We start from the raw sequence: 22,237 nt of genomic DNA on the forward strand, positions 1-22,237 counted from the left end.
TCAGTGCACCAAACTATCCAGGGGCAGCTGATCAAAGTGCTTTAAAAAGATGGGCAGCCTGGTGGGACAATTAGATATTTAGGATGCCACTGACTGCACAATTTTAGTAGCAGCAGAGCATAGCCAACACTGTCAAAGCAGTAAAACCAATGCATTTTAATTTGCTTCCCATTTCAATCCTCTCCCACGCTCACTCTCTGACTTGTTGGTCTAACCTTTGCTCGTTTTGTTTTGTTTTCCCGCCCTAATTTTGTTCATTCTCCTTCCCCCTCTCCCTCTCTTTCTGCTTCTCCCTCTCGACCTTTCTCTCTTTCTGTCCCTCTCTCTCCCCACTGCCCCCCTCTCTCCCCACTGCCCCCCTCTCTCTCTCTGCCCCCTCTCTCCACTCTGCCTCTCTCTCTCTCTCTCTCTCTTCCGTGACACTGTTAGCTTTTGCAACCAAGGGCTCAGAGTGCACGGCCTCAAAATTGAAATGAGCTGACAGGTTTACAGCACCAGCTGTCAAGGACGAGGGCTACAAGGAGGGACGACCACGGAGCTTTGCACTACCACTGATGATAAGCCTTTGAAAGATCCTTGATTGGCAGCTGCCAACATTCAAAATCAATTGGGAAGGTAGGAGTCTTCAAGTCAATTAAAAAAAATGATCCCTGCTTTCAAATCCCCTGTATCTGGCTATAGAATTCTCTCTCTCCCTTCGTAACAGTACTCCTTTGAAGCTGTGTGTCCCTGAAATGACCTGCTCAACCAGTGTTCACTGTTCTGTAGTCTGCAAGCTCTGGTTGTCCCATTCTTAAACATTTCTATTTTACTTTGAAATGCTCTCTGAAATATTCTCCTGGGATAATTGCCAAATACTCTCCTTTGATATCGTCTACATGACCTGCTGCTAAGTTTTGTTTGATAAAATTCCCAAGGAGGTCTTCAGAAATTGTTACTGAAATAAAACACCAGCAGGTTCTGTGTTTCTGCTTCAGAGAAAAGCACACTCCTTTTCATTCTGTCACAGAGTCCTGGAAGCACAAGGATTGTAATACTTTCAATGGACTGGCATATCTAGGACAGGCAGCAATTAGTCCACACCTAGACCATAAAAAAAACCCTAAAAATATAAAAATCAAGACTTCTTTCTGAAATAGCATTGCAACACTCTGGGAGTTTCAGGGGCCACTATTTCCTAAACAATATGTTCATCGAATTTAATTAATATTTTAAATTCTGGTAATCCCAGCTGGGATTAATTTGCAGTTTTTTCACATGAGCTCAATAGCATTTCCCAGAAGAAACAGGTGTCAAACTGAAGATATTCTTCCATTAAAAAGATTTGCATTTTAGGTGAATACTGTATTTCTAAAATGAAAAGGCATTTCCTGTTGGCATTAATGAAAAACAAATATTTGTTGCGTTCCAAAGCTCAAGAATTGAAATTGAAGAGGAACATAAATATTTAAAAATACTTCATCACAAACATATTGTTACAGAGTTCCTCATAAGTCATTCCTGCCATTCCAGGTATCAGCCTGGTGAATCGCCTCTGCACTCCCTCCATTGCAAGAACATCCTTCCTTAGATAAGGTGACCAAAACTGCACACAATACTCCAGGTGTGGTCTCACCAAGGCCCTGTACAGCTGCAGTAAGGTATCCTTGTTCCTATACTCAAACCCTCTTGATATGAAGGCAACATACCATTTGCCTTTTTAACTGCCTGCTGTACCTGCATGCAAGCCTTCAGAGACTGATGTACAAGTACCCCTAGGTCTCTCTGCACTTCCCCATCTCTTAATCTATTGCCATTCAAATAGTAATCTGCCCTCCGGTTTGTATTACCAAAGTGGATAACCTCACATTTATCCACATTGTAGTGCATTTGCCATGTATCTGCCCAGACACTCAATTTATCCAAATCACACTGGAGCTACCTGACCCCCTCTTCCGTGCACACAACCCCTCCTAGCTTAGTGTCATCTGCAAATTTGGAGATATTACATCCAATCCCCTTATCCAGATCATTAATGTAAATTGTGAACAGCTGGGGTCCCAGTACAGATCCCTGTGGCACCCCACTGGTCACCATCTGCCACTCAGAAAACGAGCCATTTATCCCAACTCTCTGTCTTCTACCTGCCAGCCAGTTCTCAATCCACATCAATACTTTTCCCCCAATCCCATGAGCCTTGATTTTGGAAGCCAGTCATTTATGCGGGACCTTATCAAAGGCCTTTTGGAAGTCCAGGTACACCACATCCACTGGCTCTCCCCCATCTATTTTACCTGTCACCATCTCAAAGAATTCCAATAGATTTGTCAAGCACGATTTACCTTTTGTAAATCCATGTTGACTCCGTCCGATCCCTTCTCTGCTAGTCATATGCTCCGCTATTACATCCTTAATAATGGATTCCATCATTTTGCCCACTACTGATGTAAGGCTCACCGGCCTATAATTCCCCGCTTTTTCTCTACCCCCCTTTTTAAATAGTGGGGTAACATTAGCTACCCTCCAATCTATGGGTACTGATCCTGAGTCTATCAAGTTCTGGAAAATAATTCTTAAAGCATCTGCTATCTGAATGGCCACTTCCTTAAGTACCCTAGGATGTAGATGATCAGGCCCATGGGATTTATCTGCCTTCAATCCCATCAATTTCCCCAAGACCATGTCCTTAGAGATACTGATTTCTTTCAGTTCCTCTCTTGCATTAGTCTCTATGTTTCTCAACATCCTTGGGAGGTTATTTGTATCCTCTCTTGTAAAAACAGAACTAAAGTAAGAATTTAATTGGTCTGCCATTTCCTTATTCCCCATTATATATTCCCCTGATTCTGACTGCAAGGGACCTACTCTGGATTTCACCAATCTTTTCCTCTTGACATATTTATAAAAGCTTTTGCAGTCGGATTTTATATTTGCCGCAAGCTTACTTTCGTAACTTATTTTTGCTCTCTTGATTAATCCCTTTGTCCTCCTTTGGTGCATCTTGAACTGCTCCCAGTCTTCGGTTGTGGTACTTTTTTTAGCCAATTGATATGCTCTCTCTTTGGACCTAATGCTGTCTCTAATTTCCCTTGTTATCCACGGTTGAGTCACCTTTTTTGGTTTATTTTTATGCCATTTCTCCATTAGATCTGTGAATGCTTTCCATTGTCTATCCACAGTCAACTCCCCCATAAACGCCACCCAATCAATCTTACTCAACTCCCGTCTCATACCATCATAATTTCCTTTATTTAAATTCAGGACCTTAGTCTCGGTTTTAATTTCATCACTCTCCATGTCGAATGAGAATTCGATCATATTGTGATCGCTCCTACCCAAAGGGCCTCGTACAACAAGATTGTTGATTAGCCCCTTATCAATGCATAATACCTAATCTAAAATGGCCTGCTCCCGAGTTGGTTCCTCGACATATTGGTCTAGATAACCGTCCCGTAAATATTCAAGGAATTCCTCCTCCTCAGTATTTTTACCAATTTGACTAGTCCAATCTATATGCAAATTAAAGTCTCCCATGATGACAGCTGTTCCCTTATTACACGCTTTTCTAATTTCTCTTTTAATGCCTTCCCTCACCTCTACGCTACTATTTGGAGGCCTATATACCACCCCCACTAACATTTTCCGCCCCTTGCTATTCCTCAGTTCTACCCATATAGATTCCGCATCTTCCGAGTTGATATCCTTTCTGTCAATCGTGTCGGTCCCTTCTCTCACCATCAATACTACCCCACCCCCTTTTCTTTCTTGCCGATCCCTCCTAAATATCGTATACCCCGGGATGTTAAGTTCCCAGGCTTTCCCACCCTGCAGCCATGTTTCTGTAATCCCAATCAAATCATATTTGTTTATCTCAATTTCCACAACTAATTCATCTACCTTGTTCCGAATGATTCTTGCATTAAGTTATAAAGCCTTCAGATTTGCTTTTTTCACCCTCCTTGCTCTTTCTGATTTTTTACTTTCGCTGCCTAACCTAACTTTTCCTGTTTTTTTCTTTTCTGTCCTTTGCCCTATCATACAGGTTCCCACCCCCCTGCCAAATTAGTTTAAACAGCACCCGACAGCTGTACCAAACCTAGCTGCCAATATATTGACCCCTTTTGGGTTTAGGTGTAACCCATCCTTCTTGTAGAGGTCATGCCTTCCCCAAAAGAGATCCCAATGATCCAAGAAGCCAAAACCCTGTCCTTTACACCAGCCCCTCAGCCTCACATTCATTTTTCTTAACCTTCCATTTTTGTCCTCAGTTGCACTTGGCACAGGTAGCAAACCAGAGATCACCACCCTGGCTGTCCTATTTCTTAGTTTCTGTCCTAGCTCTCTGTAATCCTTTTTCAGTACTTCCTCCTTCTTTTTATCTATGTCATTGGTACCCACATGTACCAAGACATCAGGCTGTTCGCCTTCCCCTTTTAGAATACCCTGCACCCGATTTGAGATATCCCGCACCCTTGCATCAGGGAGGCAGCACACCATGCGGGCATACCTATCTGGCTCACAGAATCTCCTGTCTGTATTTCTGACAATGGAGTCCCCAATGACCATTGCATTCCTCTTTACCTTTTGGTCCACCATGCCAGGCTCAGTGCCAGCGACCTGATCACTGCTGCCAGCGACCTGGTCACTGCTGCCAGCTTCTGTCAGGTCATCTCCCTCAACAGTACCCAACAAAATATACCTGTTACTGAGAGGGGTATTCACAGGTGTGCTTTCCATTTTCCTGGTATTTTTCTTCCCACCCCTGACAGTTACCCACTGTCACATGACACATCTGGTCTTGGGGTAACTATGTCCCTGAAAGTTGAATCTATCAACTCCTCACTCTCCCTCACCAGCCGTAGGTCCTCAAGTTGCAGCTCCAGTTCCCCAACTCGGTCCTTAAGGAACTGCATCTCGGTGCACCTGATGCAGATGTGGCTATTTAGGAGGGTGGGATTCACCCATGGTTCCCACATCTGACATCCAGTACAAAGCACTAACCCCATAGGCATGACTGAGCTAAAATAATGCTACTTACCTTTCTCCTCGCCTGCTTTTGCCTAAGCCTGTTGAGCCAAAGGCTGGAAGTCCCCACTCACTCAGGGCGCCGCTCCTCGCTGGCCGCTCCCTCCCCTTTTACTCCTTTTACTGGCCCCTTGACCAATTAACCTTTGACCAATTAACCCAGTCACTCTCTCCAAGCTCCTACTCGTCTGACTCACAGCTCAAACTCCAGCTGCTGCCTCCTCAGACTCCCAGCCTGATTTGAGTAGGCCCAAGCCCCAGTAAGCCCTTGTACTTAACTGCTTACCTCCACGTCACTCTCTCCGAGCTTCTCCTCCTTCGACTTCCAGCTCGAATTTACATATAGATTGGACTAGCCAAATTAGTAAGTCCAATTACTTATTCTACTCACCTCTCTGATGTTGTCTCTTGGCTCCTGCTCCTCTCACCCAACACCAGGCACTGACTCACTGCCTCCTCCGACCCCATCTGACCTTTCAGCAACCACATATGTTATATTTAGGCTGGGGAATTTATTATTTTTACTTCTTTGGCTTGGCTTCGCGGACGAAGATTTATGGAGGGGGTAAATGTCCACGTCAGCTGCAGGCTCGTTTGTGGCTGACAAGTCCGATGCGGGACAGGCAGACACGATTGCAGCGGTTGCAAGGGAAAATTGGTTGGTTGGGGTTGGGTGTTGGCTTTTTCCTCCTTTGTCTTTTGTCAGTGAGGTGGGCTCTGCGGTCTTCAAAGGAGGTTGCTGCCCGCCGAACTGTGAGGCGCCAAGATGCACGGTTTGAGGCGATAGCAGCCCACTGGCGGTGGTCAATGTGGCAGGCACCAAGAGATTTCTTTAGGCAGTCCTTGTACCTCTTCTTTGGTGCACCTCTGTCACGGTGGCCAATGGAGAGCTCGCCATATAACACGATCTTGGGAAGGCGATGGTCCTCCATTCTGGAGACGTGACCCACCCAGCGCAGCTGGATCTTCAGCAGCGTGGACTCGATGCTGTCGGCCTCTGCCATCTCGAGTACTTCGATGTTAGGGATGAAGTCGCTCCAATGAATTTTGAGGATGGAGTGGAGACAATGCTGGTGGAAGCGTTCTAGGAGCCGTAGGTGATGCCTGTAGAGGACCCATGATTCGGAGCCGAACAGGAGTGTGGGTATGACAACGGCTCTGTACACGCTAATCTTTGTGAGGTTTTTCAGTTGGTTGTTTTTCCAGACATTTTTTTGGAAATAGTAACCAGTGGGCATTGTTATAAAAGGAGGAATTTTGAATTAAAGTTTGGTGAATTTTTGTTAATAAAGTAATTGTTCATCTTTACCCCTGTGTGATATGCCTTCTTAGTGGTTGCTAGTTTGATCTTGTAACAGTGCAATAACATTTTGTTAATGAGAACAACTTAAATTAAAATTTAAAAAATAATATTTTTAATATTGTTACCCTAAGGTTAAATACTTCAGATCCTGAGAGACCTCTACAGGGTGCATAAATCTTCTTGTACAAGAGGGGATATTGTTTCCAACAAAGACTCATTTAATGAAGATAGAGTGGAGCAAAATGTATTTCTCTTCGAGGGCCAGGGGTCTTTTGGAACCAATTATTTGAAAGCAGAATTCAAGGCAGATTCTTGGTAAGCAAGTTGATTAAAAGGTAGGTGGGATTCAGTGTTGAATTCATAATAAGGTCAGCCACAATCTTGTTCTGAAGAGCAACTTTGGACCCAAAGCATCAACTATGCTTTCCTTCCCACATATGCGGTCTGACCTGCTGACGGTTTCGGGCATTATCTCAGTTTGCTCCAGAAGATCCAATGAACAGTTTGTAATGAGAACCCATTCCCAGCCAGGTCCTTTGATGCCACGGAATCAGCTTGTCTCTCATCAATCACAGGTATGCAAAGTAACTCCAACAAGTCTGGTCAGTTTCGATCCAGCTCTGTATGTTTCAAAATCAGTAGCCTGACAAAGGAATGATAACCCTTTACCAGTTAAGTCCTCCAGGTCTGGCTTTAACACGTCCATAGAAAAAAAAGAGGGACGGAAATAGGCTGTTCAACCCATCGAGTCTGCCAGCCATTTAATCATCATGAGGTGATCCATTTCCTCACTCAGCACCATTGCCTGGTCTTCTCTCCATAGCCTTTCATTCCCTGGCTAATCAAGATCCTATCAATCTCTGCCTCAATTGACTACAAATTTATCGTAATCTGTCTGAAGAAATTCCTACACATCTCGACACCCTTCAATCCTGAAGTTGTGCCCTCCTGTCCTGGACTCTCCCATCATCCGAAAGAACCTTTCTACGTCTACTCTGTCCATGCGATTCAACATTCAAAATGTTTCAACGAGATCGCCCCTCATTCTCCTATATTCCAGTGAATGCAGGCCAATGGTGTCAAACGCTTCTCATATCATAAAATCTTTCCTTCCCAGAATCATCCACGTGAACCTCCTCTTAACCCTCTCCAAAGTCAGCCCATCCTTTCTTAAATGAGGAGTTCAAAACGGCTCACCAATACTCCGAGTGAGGTCTCACCTGTGCCTCAACATCACATCCCTTCTTTTGTATTCTATTCCTCCTGAAGTGAATGCCAGCATTGCATTTGCCTTCTTCACCACTGACTCAAAATGCAGGTTTATCTTCAGGCTCTCCTGCCCGAGGACTCCCAGGTCTCTTTACATCTGGGTAATTCAATTTTCTTCCTATTTAATAAATAGTCTGCCGGTTTATTTTTTTCTACTAAATTGCATGACCGTACTTTTTCCAGCATTTGAATTTAATTTGCCACTTCGCTGCCCATTCCCCAATCCGCCCAAGTCCATCTACAGCCTTCCTGCTTCCTCAACCCTACCTGCTTTATATCATCTGCAAACTTGGCCACAAAGTCATTCATTCCATAATCCAAATCATTAATAGGCAACATAAAAAGAAGACCTCTGTAGAACACCACTAGCACCTGGCAGCCGACCAGAATATGATCCCTGTATTCTGCCTCTCTACTTCCTGCCAATCAGCCACGCTAATATGTTTCCCATTATACCCTGAGCTCTTATCTTCTTATGCAGCCTCTTGTGCAGCACCTTGTCAAAGGGCTTCTTAAAATCCAAAATCACAACATCCACTACATCCCCTTTATCCAGCCTGCTTGTTACTTCTTCAAAGAATTTCAATAGCTTTGTCAAGGAAGGGTTTTCTTTAAGGAAACCATACTGGCTTTGGCCTATCTTGTCACGTGCCTCCAAGTACTCCATAATCTCATCCTTGAGATCAACTCCAACATTTTCCCCACTACTGACGTCAAGCTAACTGGCCTATTATTTCCTTTTTGCTACCTCCCTCCCTTTTTGAACCATGGATTCCAAGACTGTACTGATTCCTGCAAGATCATTACCAACGCCTCCACAATCTCTACCACCACTTCTTTCAGAACCCGAGACTGCAATCCATCTGGTCCGGGAGACATCCACCCTCAGGCCATTCAGCTTTCTCCCTTGAAATAGTAACTGCCCTCACTTCCCTTTCCTCATACCCTTTGACATCGAGCACAGCGCTAATGTCTTCCACAGTGAAGACTGATGCAAAATACTTATTTAGTTCATCTGCCTTCTCCTTGTCTCCCGTTATTATTTCTCCAGCATCTTCTTGTGGTCCTATATCTATTCTCACCTTTCTTTTACTCTTTATATAATTAAAGATGTTTTGGTATCCCCTTTACTAGCCAACTTTAAAACTTCATCTTTTCTCTCCTTATGAATTTTTTTTAGTTACCTTCTGCAACTTTTTTAAAACTTCCCAATATTTTCCCTCTAATTTGTGCTTCCTTGTACACCTTATTTTGCTTTCACGTTGACTTGGACTTCTGTCAGCCATAGTTGTGACATTTTGCCATTACAATATTTCCACTTTTTTTGGTCTATATTTATCTTGCACCTTCCCCATTTCTTTCAGAAACTCCATCCATTGCTGCTCTGCTCTCTTCCCAACGTTCCACATTTAGCCAGTTCCTCTGTAATTCCCTTTACTCCACTGAGGTACCGACACGTCCGACTAGTTTCTCCTTGTTAAATCTCAAATTGAACTCAGTCAGATTGAGTTCGCTACCCTCAAATGTTTTCTTTACCCCCAGCTCTTTAACCACTGTTGGTGCATTAAACATCCATTACAGTACAGCCGATCCCTTCACAGGCTCATCAACAAGCTGCCATCTCGTAGGCTTTTTATAATTAACTCTCTTGAGATCCAGTTCCAACCTGGTTTTCTCAGTCTACTTGCATGTTAAAATCACCCATGACTACCATAACATTGCTGTTGGAATTTGTTGCCCACATCCCGGCTACTGTTTGGAGGTCTATATCTTTGGCTTGGCTTCGCGGACGAAGATTTATGGAGGGGGTAAAAAGTCCACGTCAGCTGCAGGCTCGTTTGTGGCTGACAAGTCCGATGCGGGACAGGCAGACACGATTGCAGCGGTTGCAAGGGAAAATTGGTTGGTTGGGGTTGGGTGTTGGGTTTTTCCTCCTTTGCCTTTTGTCAGTGAGGTGGGCTCTGCGGTCTTCTTCAAAGGAGGTTGCTGCCCGCCAAACTGTGAGGCGCCAAGATGCACGGTTTGAGGCGTTATCAGCCCACTGGCGGTGGTCAATGTGGCAGGCACCAAGAGATTTCTTTAGGCAGTCCTTGTACCTTTTCTTTGGTGCACCTCTGTCACGGTGGCCAGTGGAGAGCTCGCCATATAACACGATCTTGGGAAGGCGATGGTCCTCCATTCTGGAGACGTGACCCATCCAGCGCAGCTGGATCTTCAGCAGCGTGGACTCGATGTTGTCGACCTCTGCCATCTCGAGTACTTCGACGTTAGGGGTGTAAGCGCTCCAATGGATGTTGAGGATGGAGCGGAGACAACGCTGGTGGAAGCGTTCTAGGAGCCGTAGGTGATGCCGGTAGAGGACCCATGATTCGGAGCCGAACAGGAGTGTGGGTATGACAACAGCTCTGTATACGCTTATCTTTGTGAGGTTTTTCAGTTGGTTGTTTTTCCAGACTCTTTTGTGTAGTCTTCCAAAGGCACTATTTGCCTTGGCGAGTCTGTTGTCTATCTCATTGTCGATCCTTGCATCTGATGAAATGGTGCAGCCGAGATAGGTAAACTGGTTGACCGTTTTGAGTTTTGTGTGCCCGATGGAGATGTGGGGGGGCTGGTAGTCATGGTGGGGAGCTGGCTGATGGAGGACCTCAGTTTTCTTCAGGCTGACTTCCAGGCCAAACATTTTGGCAGTTTCCGCAAAGCAGGACGTCAAGCGCTGAAGAGCTGGCTCTGAATGGGCAACTAAAGCGGCATCATCTGCAAAGAGTAGTTCACGGACAAGTTTCTCTTGTGTCTTGGTGTGAGCTTGCAGGCGCCTCAGATTGAAGAGACTGCCATCCGTGCGGTACCGGATGTAAACAGCGTCTTCATTGTTAGGGTCTTTCATGGCTTGGTTCAGCATCATGCTGAAGAAGATTGAAAAGAGGGTTGGTGCGAGAACACAGCCTTGCTTCACGCCATTGTTAATGGAGAAGGGTTCAGAGAGCTCATTGCTGTATCTGACCCGACCTTGTTGGTTTTCGTGCAGTTGGATAATCATGTTGAGGAACTTTGGGGGACATCCAATGCGCTCTAGTATTTGCCAAAGCCCTTTCCTGCTCACAGTGTCGAAGGCTTTGGTGAGGTCAACAAAGGTGATGTAGAGTCCTTTGTTTTGTTCTCTGCACTTTTCTTGGAGCTGTCTGAGGGCAAAGACCATGTCAGTGGTTCCTCTGTTTGCGCGAAAGCCGCACTGTGATTCTGGGAGAATATTCTCGGCGACACTAGGTATTATTCTATTTAGTAGAATCCTAGCGAAGATTTTGCCTGCAATGGAGAGCAACGTGATTCCCCTGTAGTTTGAGCAGTCTGATTTCTCGCCTTTGTTTTTGTACAGGGTGATGATGGTGGCATCACGAAGATCCTGAGGCAGTTTACCTTGGTCCCAACAAAGCTTGAAAAACTCATGCAGTTTGGCATGCAGAGTTTTGCCACCAGCCTGGGATCAGTTGAAGACTACCATACTGCAATCCACTGAAGAGGTACTGGGCTTCTCCTCCAGGAAAAACAAGGACTGGTTTGACGAAAACAGCCAGGAAATCCAGGAGCTGCTGGCAAAGAAGCGAGCTGCCCACCAGGCTCACCTTACAAAGCCGTCCTGTCCAGAGAAGAAACAAGCCTTCCGTCGCGCATGCAGCCATCTTCAGCGCAAACTCCGGGAGATCCAAAATGAGTGGTGGACTAGCCTCGCCAAACGAACACAGCTCAGCGCGGACATTGGCGACTTCAGGGGTTTCTACGAGGCTCTAAAGGCTGTGTACCCCAAGTCCAAAGCCCGCTGCGCAGCTCAGACGGCAAAGTCCTCCTCAGCGACAAGATCTCCATCCTCAACCGATGGTCAGAACACTTCCAATCTCTTTTCAGTGCCAACCGCTCAGTCCAAGATTCCGCCCTGCTCCAGCTCCCTCAACAGCCCCTAAGGCTAGAGCTGGATGAGGTTCCCACCCTGGATGAGACATATAAGGCAATCGAACAACTGAAAAGTGGCAAAGCAGCAGGTATGGATGAAATCCCCCCAGAAGTCTGGAAGGCTGGTGGCAAAACTCAGGTCTATATATATAACTGCCAAACGTGTATTTTTTCCCTTGCCATTTCTTAACTCAACCCACGGTGATTCTATACCTTCTGATCTTTCTAATGATTTGATGTTATTTCTTACCAACAGAGCTACACCACCTCCTATGCTTATCTGTCTGTCCTCGTGATATCCAATGACATCCATCCTTTAGCTACGACTCTGTGATGGTCACAACATCATACTTGCCAATCTGCAGCTGCTCTACAAGGACATCCACTTTATTTCTTTTGCTGTGTGAATTTAAATACAAAGCCTTTAGCCCGTTATTTTTCTTTTACTTCTGACTCTGTGTCCCTGTTGCATTTCAATTAATCCCACAGGCTGCAACTTTGCCCTTTCTGCCTCTCTACCAGCTGCTCCTCCTTGGGCGCCAACTTGTGTACCTCTTTGGCTTCATGCATGCATTCTTCTCCTTTGAACATCTCGCCTCTGGCACTCGTCTAATTTCCCATCTAAAATCATCTCTCCCTCCTACCAATCCACATGACATGGAACTTCCAACGCTCTTCTTCTGTTAATGCACCATCAGAATTTAATCCATCTCAGTTTATCATGGTCTCTCTCCACGAGTTTACTTACCTTCTATCATTCTAATTTTTCCCTCATGATTCTCCATCCAAATGCATGACTACCCCTTTGTCTTTATAATCTCATCTGGCTTTGTTACTTCTACCCTGCAACAACAAGGCTACCTCTACGTTCGTCATGTATTGCTTTTATTCTTAAGTCTTTTGCACCCCTAAAACCTGCTTTGTTGACATCTCCTTGGAGAAAATAAAAAGTTATTCTTATTCACTTACAACTGCATTTGCAAAAGTCGCTCATGTTCAAATTCTGATCTGCTATTCAATGTAGCATTTAACGTAACATGAACGCAACTAACAAACTGATCCCAGTTCACCCCATTCTTGCCCTGAGCATTTCCCCACACCACCTTCATCTCCGCTTCCTCAAAGAATCGGTTGTAACGAGCTAAGCAACGCTATGTAATGAACCAGCTTATTGAGGCTCGAGTTGGGAAGAACAGGAAGCCCTGAAGTACCGGGCTTGCTGCCAATCATCAGGGATGATGTCATTTCTGGGCCAAGCGTCACGAATGCCATCGGGAGTGAGGGTGCTTTAAAAACGCACATCAGTGTTGAGTAAGGCAGTTGGTCTTAACTCCAATGACTGATCAGTTTAGTTCATCACTAAACAACTACAGTGGTGATCCTGACTGGCCCAATTGGCGATTTGGACTGAAGAAAACGTTCAGAAGGTGGTAGTGTTTAAACTGCTTACCTTTTGGACCTCCCAGCCTGTGGTATGGTTTCAGCAGGCAGAAGCCCAGTTCCACGTTCGTAAGATCACAACGGACACCACCAAGTACCAGTGGTCAGTTCACTGGACCAGGACATAGCAGGAAGGATGGTTGATTTCCTGAGTCAGAAAATGCCATTAAGGCGCTACTGATTTGCACATTTGGGCTGTCCCGCCGCAAACGAACAGCAAGGCTGCTACGGATGGGTGGCCCGGGCAACTGAACACTGACTGCCCTTATGCATTTTGAGCAGATGCTGGAGGACATTCACCTGCTCCTGGCAAATGACGACCCCCGTGAACTGGCAGCCAGTGCTGATATCCTCTGGCATGCAAAACAACATGGCGGAGCCACCGTGGATTTAGCTGCTACATCACGCCAGAGCACTCGGTGGGTCAGTGCCCCAGGACATAGGGTAGTGATAACAACTGTGGACGACAGTCCAATTAAGGACCACTGGTGTTACTATAATCAGACATGAGGTTTTGCTGCCCGCCTTGCTCATACCAGGGAAACGCCCGGGCTGGTCATCGCCAACCATTGAGACAATCTCCTCTACTTTTGGGACCAGCATTTGGGTCAGCGTTTCCTGCTAGACACAGGAGTGGAGGTCAGTGTTTTGCCTCCTATGGCCCGGGACACTGTAGTGGATAGTCTGGACCATCCCTTACAGCTGTTAACAAAAGAAATATTAGAACATATTGGGTGAAAACTATTACATTTATAAATTCAGCCCTCGCCAATTTGTATGGACATTCATGTTGGCTGATCATCACAACCTCTTGCTAGGCGCAGATTTCCTACAAGCTAACCATTAGTGGACCTAAAAGGAAAGCGGTTGGTTATCTCCAAAACATTGGAGTCACTCGCCTTACATCAGGTCACTCTGACGGCACTCCATTTGGACTCAGTTATGTTCTCCTCGAACAAGTATGCCAAAACTTTGGCAGAATTTCCAGCTATAGTCACCCCACAGTTCTCAGCTGTTATGCCCAAGCACGGGGTCCAGCTTCATATCCTCATCATATCCCTCACGCCATGGCGCTCAGACTACCTCCGGACAAGCTACGAATCACGAAAGGGGAGTTTGTACCAGCCACAAGAGGATAGACGGACTCACCCACGGCACTTCTAACATGGCTGCATGGGAAAGTTGGCCCGCTGGCACCTGTTCCCACCTCAAGGCATGGTTCAACCACTTCAATATATCCCAAAGGACCTCAAGGACTGTGAATATGTATTCAATCAACAGGGGGTGTATCGCACCCTCTTCATCATCCATACAAGGCTCTGATCAAAGTGATTCGACACTATGACGTAACATGTGTAGTAGACATGGGAGGCAGGCAAGAGACAATCACAATTGAATGCCTCAAGCCAGCACACGTGGACTTGCAGCAACAAGTGACGTTTGTGTGCCCACTATGTGCCCACTAAGCAGGCGGACAGGGTATATACAATGGGATCATCGCCTGGGGGAGGGTGAAACGTCTGTATAGCATTGGGCTAAGGAGCTCATTTCTATGTAGTTGACTCCATTGATCTCAGACCACGCTGATTGCTGCGGTCTACATTCCGCCTTCAGCAAATGTGGTTGAAGCCAAGAAGGAGCTTTATGGGCCACCTGCAAGGCCCAGACTCCCTACCCTGATGGTGCCATGATTGTTGCTGGCGACTTCAATCACACCAACCTGAAAACGGTCTTACCACAGCTTCAACAGCATGTGAACTTCGCCACCAGAGGAGAGAACACCCTGGAGTGGGTGTACACCAATGGCCCTGGTGCGTTCAAGACTGCACCCCACCCCCACTATGGTTTACTCAGAACACATATCACAGAAGTATGAGTCATCAAGGACAGGAAGCCCTGAAGTACCAGGCTTGCTGCCAGTCGTCAGGGATGACATCATTTCCGGGCTGAGCATTGTTAAGACCGTCGGGAGCGAGGGTGCTTTAAAAGCACTCATCAGTGTTGAGTAAGGCAGTTTAGTTCATCACTAAATGAATACACTGTGATGAAAATGAACCCAAGTGAGTCTGGTCTCAGCCAGAAGAATTATTAGTTATTGGTGTCAAAGGCAATAGATGAGAGGAGGGCCAGTTGACCACCTTTGCCCTCACTAGTCATTTTTACTGTTACAAAAAAACTGAAGGATAATCTTTGGAGGAAAGAATGATGACTATAGCTGATTTTAAGGTTAGAATTCGGAGAAGAGAGGGAATTTAACAGTCTCAAGAGTTATGGGTAAAAACACAAAGCTGGAGAAACTCAGCAGGTCAAGCACTTAAACCCTTTTTTTACTTCAACCACAGTGTCTGCAGATTTTCATGCTTTGTGTGGTGTTCATCATGCAGTTATACAGCCCTTTGAGCCAACTTGTCCATTCCTACCAAGTTGCTTGCCTTAGGTGATCCCATTTGCTTTCCTATCCACATATCTGCCTAAATGGCTATAAATTGTTCCCCTTGCATTTCATTCCATATACGGCGATCTGCCATGTGACAGAGCTGCTCCTTAGGTCCCTTTTACACTTTTTAAGGCTACACCCTCTAGTTTAAGATTCTACTGTCCTGAGGAAGAAGAGTCCCCATTCACATTTATCTGTGCCAACCATGATTCTATAAGGCAGCACGATTGGTGTAGCAGTTAGCTTTATGGTGCCAGGGTTCAAATCCCACGCTGTCTGTAAGGAGTTTGTACATTTTTCCCATGTCTGCATGGGTTTTCTTCGGGGGCTCCAGCTTCCTCCTACTGTTTGAAACTTAATTGGGTGTAAATTGGGCAGCACAGACTTGTGAGCCGAAATGGCCTGTTACCGTGGTGTATGTCTAAATTTATAAATTTAAATTTAAGGCCTTCGATGGTCAAGCGTCTTTTTTTTTTAAAAAACTACAACCTATCCAGTCTTTCTTTATAACTCAAGCCATCCAGTCCCAGTTAAATCGTCTTTAATCTTTTCTGCACCCTTTCTAGTTTGATGGCATCCTTCCTATGGATGGCGACCAGAGAATAATCTCGCCTACACCTTGTATAACTGTGTCAAGATCACAACTCAATGCCAAGGCAAGAGTGCCAAATGCTTTCTTCCCCACCCAGTCTACGAGGTCAAGGAGCAGGAAACCAGTACAAGGGGGGTTTGGAGAGAAATTCAGGCGATAGCACGGTTGTTGGAGATCTCGATGGAGGGCAAAGAGTTTGAATAGGGGGAGAACCTGAGAAGAAACCTTTCCCAGTGGACTAGGGCCCAGGACAGAAAATGGCAGAGAAACTGATCTGAATGGCTGAACTCAAAAATGACCAAGCGATCACAGAGATCCTCACAGTGAAGGATCAGAGTGGAGAATACAGGGAAAGGTGAAGGAGAACACTGTGTGTTGAGCTTAATCCACTTTTCCAGTCAGATCCAGCTCTTATTGGATTTAAATGACATGAATGTTCCAGGAAAAATTAGTTTTCAATGGGACTGGAGCAGCAAATTTTTTTTAATCCACAGGGCAACAGACCCTCCCAGTCTACGAGCCCACACCACCCAATTACTTCTACGTGACCAATTGACCTAATAACCCCATACGTCCTTGGAACATGGGAGGAAACCCACTCAGATATGGGGAGAACATGCAAACTCCCCACAGTGGCAGATTCAAACCCAGGTTGGTGGTGCTAAATGCAACACTAACCATCCTACCCCACGCTGGGGCAACTGGAGGCAGGTCGATCAACTATTGAAATGTTACGGTAACTTGCTGGACTTCCAGATCACTGAAAGTCACAAAGTCTTACATATGGTTCAGGGGAAGGAACTGCCAATATCAGTGTAGATAGGACAATGAATGGTCAGATATATCAACATCTTAGATCTATATTGACAGGATCTGAGGTGTTAAGGTCATAGGGATTGCTGTGGATGTTGGCTGGGGAGTTTATATGGACGCTGAGATTTAAGAACGCAAGGATAACATTGAACTCTTGGAGTTGAGAAGGAAGAAATCAAGTGGAAATGAAGTTGGTCAGGGCCAAGGCTACAGGAGGAGTGGTTCTCAACCTTTTTCTTTCCACTCACATACCACTTTCAGCATTTTCTATACCATAGGTGTTCTGTGATTAGTAAGGGATTTCTTAAGCTGGTGTGTGGGTGGAAAGAAAATGTTTGAAAACCACTGTTTTAATCGTACCTCATTGACCTGTTATGTGCATGGTTTCAGAACTCTAAAAGAAATGGGCCAATGACAATTTTTCTCAAGTAAAATATTTCAGTAACAATTGGGTCTATCTAGAGCAGTGACTCTCAACCTTCCCTTCCCACTCACACACCACCTTAAGCAATCCTTTACTAATCACAGAGCACCATGGTTGGATTCTCAGCCAACCATTTTGAATGGTTGAAGGAAAATGGGAATTTTATATGCAAGACAAATGAGATTGGAAAAAACTTGTTCAACTTGGTAACGGAGGAATAAGTTCAAGTTCAAACAAGGGCTCTGCCCAAGATTCAGCCAAGACCCAGAAAGAGTTCAGCAGCATCAAGTGCCAAAAAAATTCCACATCTGTGGTAACCAAGCCATTAACCGCCTCTATTTTGTACTATGTGTTCCCAATCTCCGTACTATATTTCCAACGTTACGATAATCATACAATTTTACAGGATTACACCAGTAACCATTTGCTCCAGAGAAAATGATCCACTGATCTTGAAATGATGCTAACAGTTTTTTTTTAATTTAGCTGCATGTATTTGACAAAAGCACAGGAATATTGGTCAATCAGACTGAACTGAAGGAATGTGATGTTCAAGCGGTTGATTTACATTTACACATTAAAACAGCAAAAAACATGTTGGGAGTTAAACGGAGACGCTGAAATACACAAAAGAAACTCAGCAGGTCATGAAGCATTCATGTCTAATCAAGTACAACCTGACGAAACAACGTTCTTCGGTCCTTGGTGCAAAACACACAGACATCTCTTTTCTTTGGCTTGGCTTCGCGGACAAAGATTTATGGAGGGGGTAAATGTCCACGTCAGCTGCAGGCTTGTTTGTGGCTGACAAGTCCGATGCGGGACAGGCAGACACGGTTGCAGCGGTTGCAGGGGAAAATTGGTTGGTTGGGGTTGGGTGTTGGGTTTTTCCTCCTTTGTCTTTTGTCAGTGAGGTGGGCTCTGCGCTCTTCTTCAAAGGAGGTTGCTGCCCGCCAAACTGTGAGGTGCCAAGATGCACGGTTTAAGGCGATATCAGCCCACTGGCGGTGGTCAATGTGGCAGGCACCAAGAGATTTCTTTAGGCAGTCCTTGTACCTTTTCTTTGGTGCACCTCTGTCACGGTGGCCAGTGGAGAGCTCGCCATATAACACGATCTTGGGAAGGTGATGGTCCTCCATTCTGGAGACGTGACCCACCCAGCGCAGCTGGATCTTCAGCAGCGTGGACTCGATGCTGTCGACCTCTGCCATCTCGAGTACTTCGACGTTAGGGATGAAAGTGCTCCAATGGATGTTGAGGATGGAGCGGAGACAACGCTGGTGGAAGCGTTCTAGGTGCCGTAGGTGATGCCGGTAGAGGACCCATGATTCGGAGCCGAACAGGAGTGTGGGTATGACAACGGCTCTGTATACGCTTATCTTTGTGAGGTTTTTCAGTTGGTTGTTTTTCCAGACTCTTTTGTGTAGTCTTCCAAAGGCGCTATTTGCCTTGGCGAGTCTGTTGTCTATCTCGTTGTCGATCCTTGCATCTGATGAAATGGTGCAGCCGAGATAGGTAAACTGGTTGACTGTTTTGAGTTTTGTGTGCCCGATGGAAATGTGGGGGGGCTGGTAGTCATGGTGGGGAGCTGGCTGATGGAGGACCTCCGTTTTCTTCAGGCTGACTTCCAGGCCAAACATTTTGGCAGTTTCCGCAAAACAGGACGTCAAGCGCTGAAGAGCTGGCTCTGAATGGGCAACTAAAGCGGCATCGTCTGCAAACAGTAGTTCACGGACAAGTTTCTCTTGTGTCTTGGTGTGAGCTTGCAGGCGCCTCAGATTGAAGAGACTGCCATCCGTGCGGTACCGGATGTAAACAGCGTCTTCATTGTTGAGGTCTTTCATGTCTTGGTTCAGCATCATGCTGAAGAAGATTGAAAAGAGGATTGGTGCGAGAACACAGCCTTGTTTCACGCCATTGTTAATGGAGAAGGGTTCAGAGAGCTCATTGCTGTATCTGACCTGACCTTGTTGGTTTTCGTGCAGTTGGATAATCATGTTGAGGAACTTTGGGGGGCATCCGATGCGCTCTAGTATTCAACCAGACAAAACACACATGCAGACAAACAATGCACATATAGGTTAAATATTTAATCTATAAAAAAATAAATATTGTTTCATGAATATGAGAGTCTCAGATGTTTTGTCTGAGCAGTTCCTTTGGATGTTCAGGATTCATACTGTCCCCAAGAAGCTGTTTCTCAGTCTGGTGGTGCTTTCTGAGATACTCCGGTATCTCTTTCCCGACGGGAGCAACTGAAAGATGCTGAGTGCAGAATGGAATGGGTCCTCAATGATTTTGCGCCCGCTCTTCAGACAACGATCCTGATAGATCGTGGCGATGGGGAGGAGGGAGACTCCAGTGATCCTCTCTGCCACTCGTATGGTCCTGTGAATCGACCTCCAATCCATTGCTCTGCAGCATCTACACCGCACTATGATGCAGCCGGCCAGGGCACTCTTGATAGACCTTCGAGTGAAGGTTAACATAATGGTGGCTGTTAACCTTGCCCGCTTCAGCCTTCTCAGTAAGTGTAGATTTTGTTGCACCTTCCTGAGGAGATGTTGAGTATCCATGACAGGTCACCAGTTAAGTGAATTGCAAGAAATTTGGTGCTCTCCACACACTCTACTACTGAGTTGTTGATGTGTAGTAGAGGGTGGTCATTCCTATTCCTCCCGAAGTCCACGATCATCTCCTTACTCTTATATAAATTAAGACTTAGGCTGTTACTCTTGCGCTACTTCATGAGATGTCCCACCTCTTCTATGTCGTGCGATTCATCGTTGTTGCTGATGGGGCCGACGACCGTTGAGTCACCTGCAAACTTGACAACTCTGTTGGAGCTGGATCTGGCAATACAGTCGTGGAGTGGGCTGAGCGCGCAGACCACCCCTGAGGTGCGCCAGTCCTCAGCGTGATGCTCTGCTACCGACTGTGGTCTTTCCATTGGGAAGTCCAGAATCCAGTCACAGAGAGGGAAGTCCCAGCAGGGACAGCTTCTCCACCAGCCTCTGGGGAATGATTGTATTAAACACTGAGCTGAAGTCAATGAACAGCAGCCTGGTGAATGAGGCATCGTTCCCCATGACGGAGTGAAGGGACAAGGCTGTAGCATAATCTGTAAAACTATTTCTTCTATAGGCAGATTGAAATGGGTCCAGCATCTCTGGAAGATGTGTTCCAACTGAGCCTGGACCCTTAATGAAGGGTTCAGGCGCAAAACATTGGTTACATAAAAAACATTTGCGTGACCTGCATTTTTGTGTATTGAATAACATGTTGGAAGCCCATTCTTAAAACTCAGGGATGGAAAGAGAAAGCATGAATGCCAGTTTTTAGGAGAATATCAAGAGATTTGGGCAAGATAAAATGAGCATTTGACCTTAAATTCCGCAAAACAAAATAAAAAAAACTGAAATAATCACCGTTGCAATTTAGGGAAATTAGAATGTGAATTTTGTCATAAAGTGAAAATAAATAAAATTCACAATGAATGAAAAGACAAACTTTATGGTACAACCAAGTTCTTTAAAGTTACACATTATTTCACTTTAATTTTTTTTTAATTTAGACCTACCACACAGTGACGGGTCCTTTCAGCCCATGAGCCTGTGCCGCCCAATTAACCTGCAACCACCGGCATGTTTTGAACAGTGGAAGGAAACGAGAGCACCCGGAGGAAACCCATGCAGACGCGTGGAGAATGTACAAACTCCTTACAGACAGCACGGGATTTGACCCGTCCCGATTGCTTGTGGTGTAACAGTTTCGCGCTAACCGCCTCGCCAACTGTGCGGACCCTGTCGTTCGTCATTATACTGTTGAACTAATAGGTGGAAAGGACAAACTAGTTAAAGTTCATTGTTTTAATCATTTGTCTGTCAATTTCAAGTTCAGTTGTACTTGAGTTCTACTTAATCTTTCCATCACACAGTTTTGCCACCAGTCTCGTACAAAAAAAAAACAAAATGAGTAATGAGAGTTTAATGTCCTGCACAAGTACGAAGGAAAGATGCACCAAAATTCTTACTTGCTGCAGTTATTCAGGATATTCCAACTGCAATAATAAACTACTCATTGAGTATAGAAGAATGAGAGGGGATCTCATAGAAACATTTCGAATGTGGAAAGGATTGGACAGTGTTGATCTGAATGTTTCCCTTGATGGGTAAGAGGGCAGAGTCTTAGAATTAAAGGGTACCCAATTAAAACAGAGATGAGGAGACAGTCGTGGATTTGTGGAATTCAATGCCCCATAGAGCTGTGGAGGCCCGATCATTGGGCGAGTTTAATAGGTACCTAATTCATTAGGGTTTATGACTTGGGCGCAGTCAGGTCAGACTCGGGGTCGGAGGAGAGAGTGAGTCAGTGCCTGGTGTCGGGTGAGAGGAGGAGGAGGAGCCGGAAGTTAATTGGGGTTCATTGGTAAGGGGCAAATAAAAGGAGTAGAAAAGGAGGGAGCGGCCAGCAAGGAGCGGCGCAGTGAAGGAGTGGGGACTTTGGTTCGAGGGACTTCGGTGAGCAGGGGCTAAGAAGGAGCTTATTAGTTAAGGGTATTATAGTAAGAAAGGAGAAAATGGAGTCAGTTGGGGTAGTTAAGTGCTCCAATTGTGGGATGTGGGAAGTCAGAGACTGCACAGCTGTTCCTGATGACTACACCTGCAAAAGGTACATCCAATTGCATATAATGAGTGACCGTGTTAGGGAGCTTGAGCTGCAATTGGATGAACTGAGGATCATAAGGGAAGCAGAGGCAGTGATAGAGAGGAGTTACAGGGAGACAGTCACCCCTAGAAGGCAGGAGTCAGGGAATTGGGTGACTGTGAGGAAAGGAGGGAGAGCGCCAGTGCAGAGTACCCCTATGGAAGTGCCCCTCAGCAACATGTATTCAGCTTTGGATACTGTTGGGGGGAACAGCCTATCAGGGACGAGTCGTGGGGGTCAGGTATCTGGCACAGGGGCTGCCCCTGAGGTTCAGAAGGGAAAGAAGGATAAGAATAGGATACT

At 45.6% G+C, this 22,237-nt stretch overlaps 1 protein-coding gene and 1 long non-coding RNA gene across 5 annotated transcripts in view; one reads left to right on the top strand and one right to left on the bottom strand.

Moving 5' to 3' along the window:
- Positions 1–22,237, bottom strand: part of LOC138754564 (alpha-1,3-galactosyltransferase 2-like) — an 80,230-nt gene that overhangs the window by 11,265 nt on the left and 46,728 nt on the right. Inside the window, exon 1 of one of the 4 annotated variants that reach the window (XM_069919003.1) lies at positions 12,972–13,085. The exons of the other annotated variants lie outside the window; for them this stretch is intronic. The gene's annotated coding sequence lies outside the window, so the exon portion shown is untranslated. Of the gene's footprint in view, positions 1–12,971; positions 13,086–22,237 lie in introns of those variants that run through there. 4 annotated transcript variants of the gene reach the window in all.
- Positions 7–21,100, top strand: LOC138754567 (uncharacterized). Its single transcript, XR_011351826.1, has 2 exons — positions 7–615; positions 20,802–21,100. It is a non-coding gene; the product is annotated as an uncharacterized lncRNA (long non-coding RNA).

This window comes from Narcine bancroftii, chromosome 2, assembly GCF_036971445.1.
Source record: "Narcine bancroftii isolate sNarBan1 chromosome 2, sNarBan1.hap1, whole genome shotgun sequence".
NCBI classification, from domain to species: Eukaryota; Metazoa; Chordata; class Chondrichthyes; order Torpediniformes; family Narcinidae; genus Narcine; species Narcine bancroftii.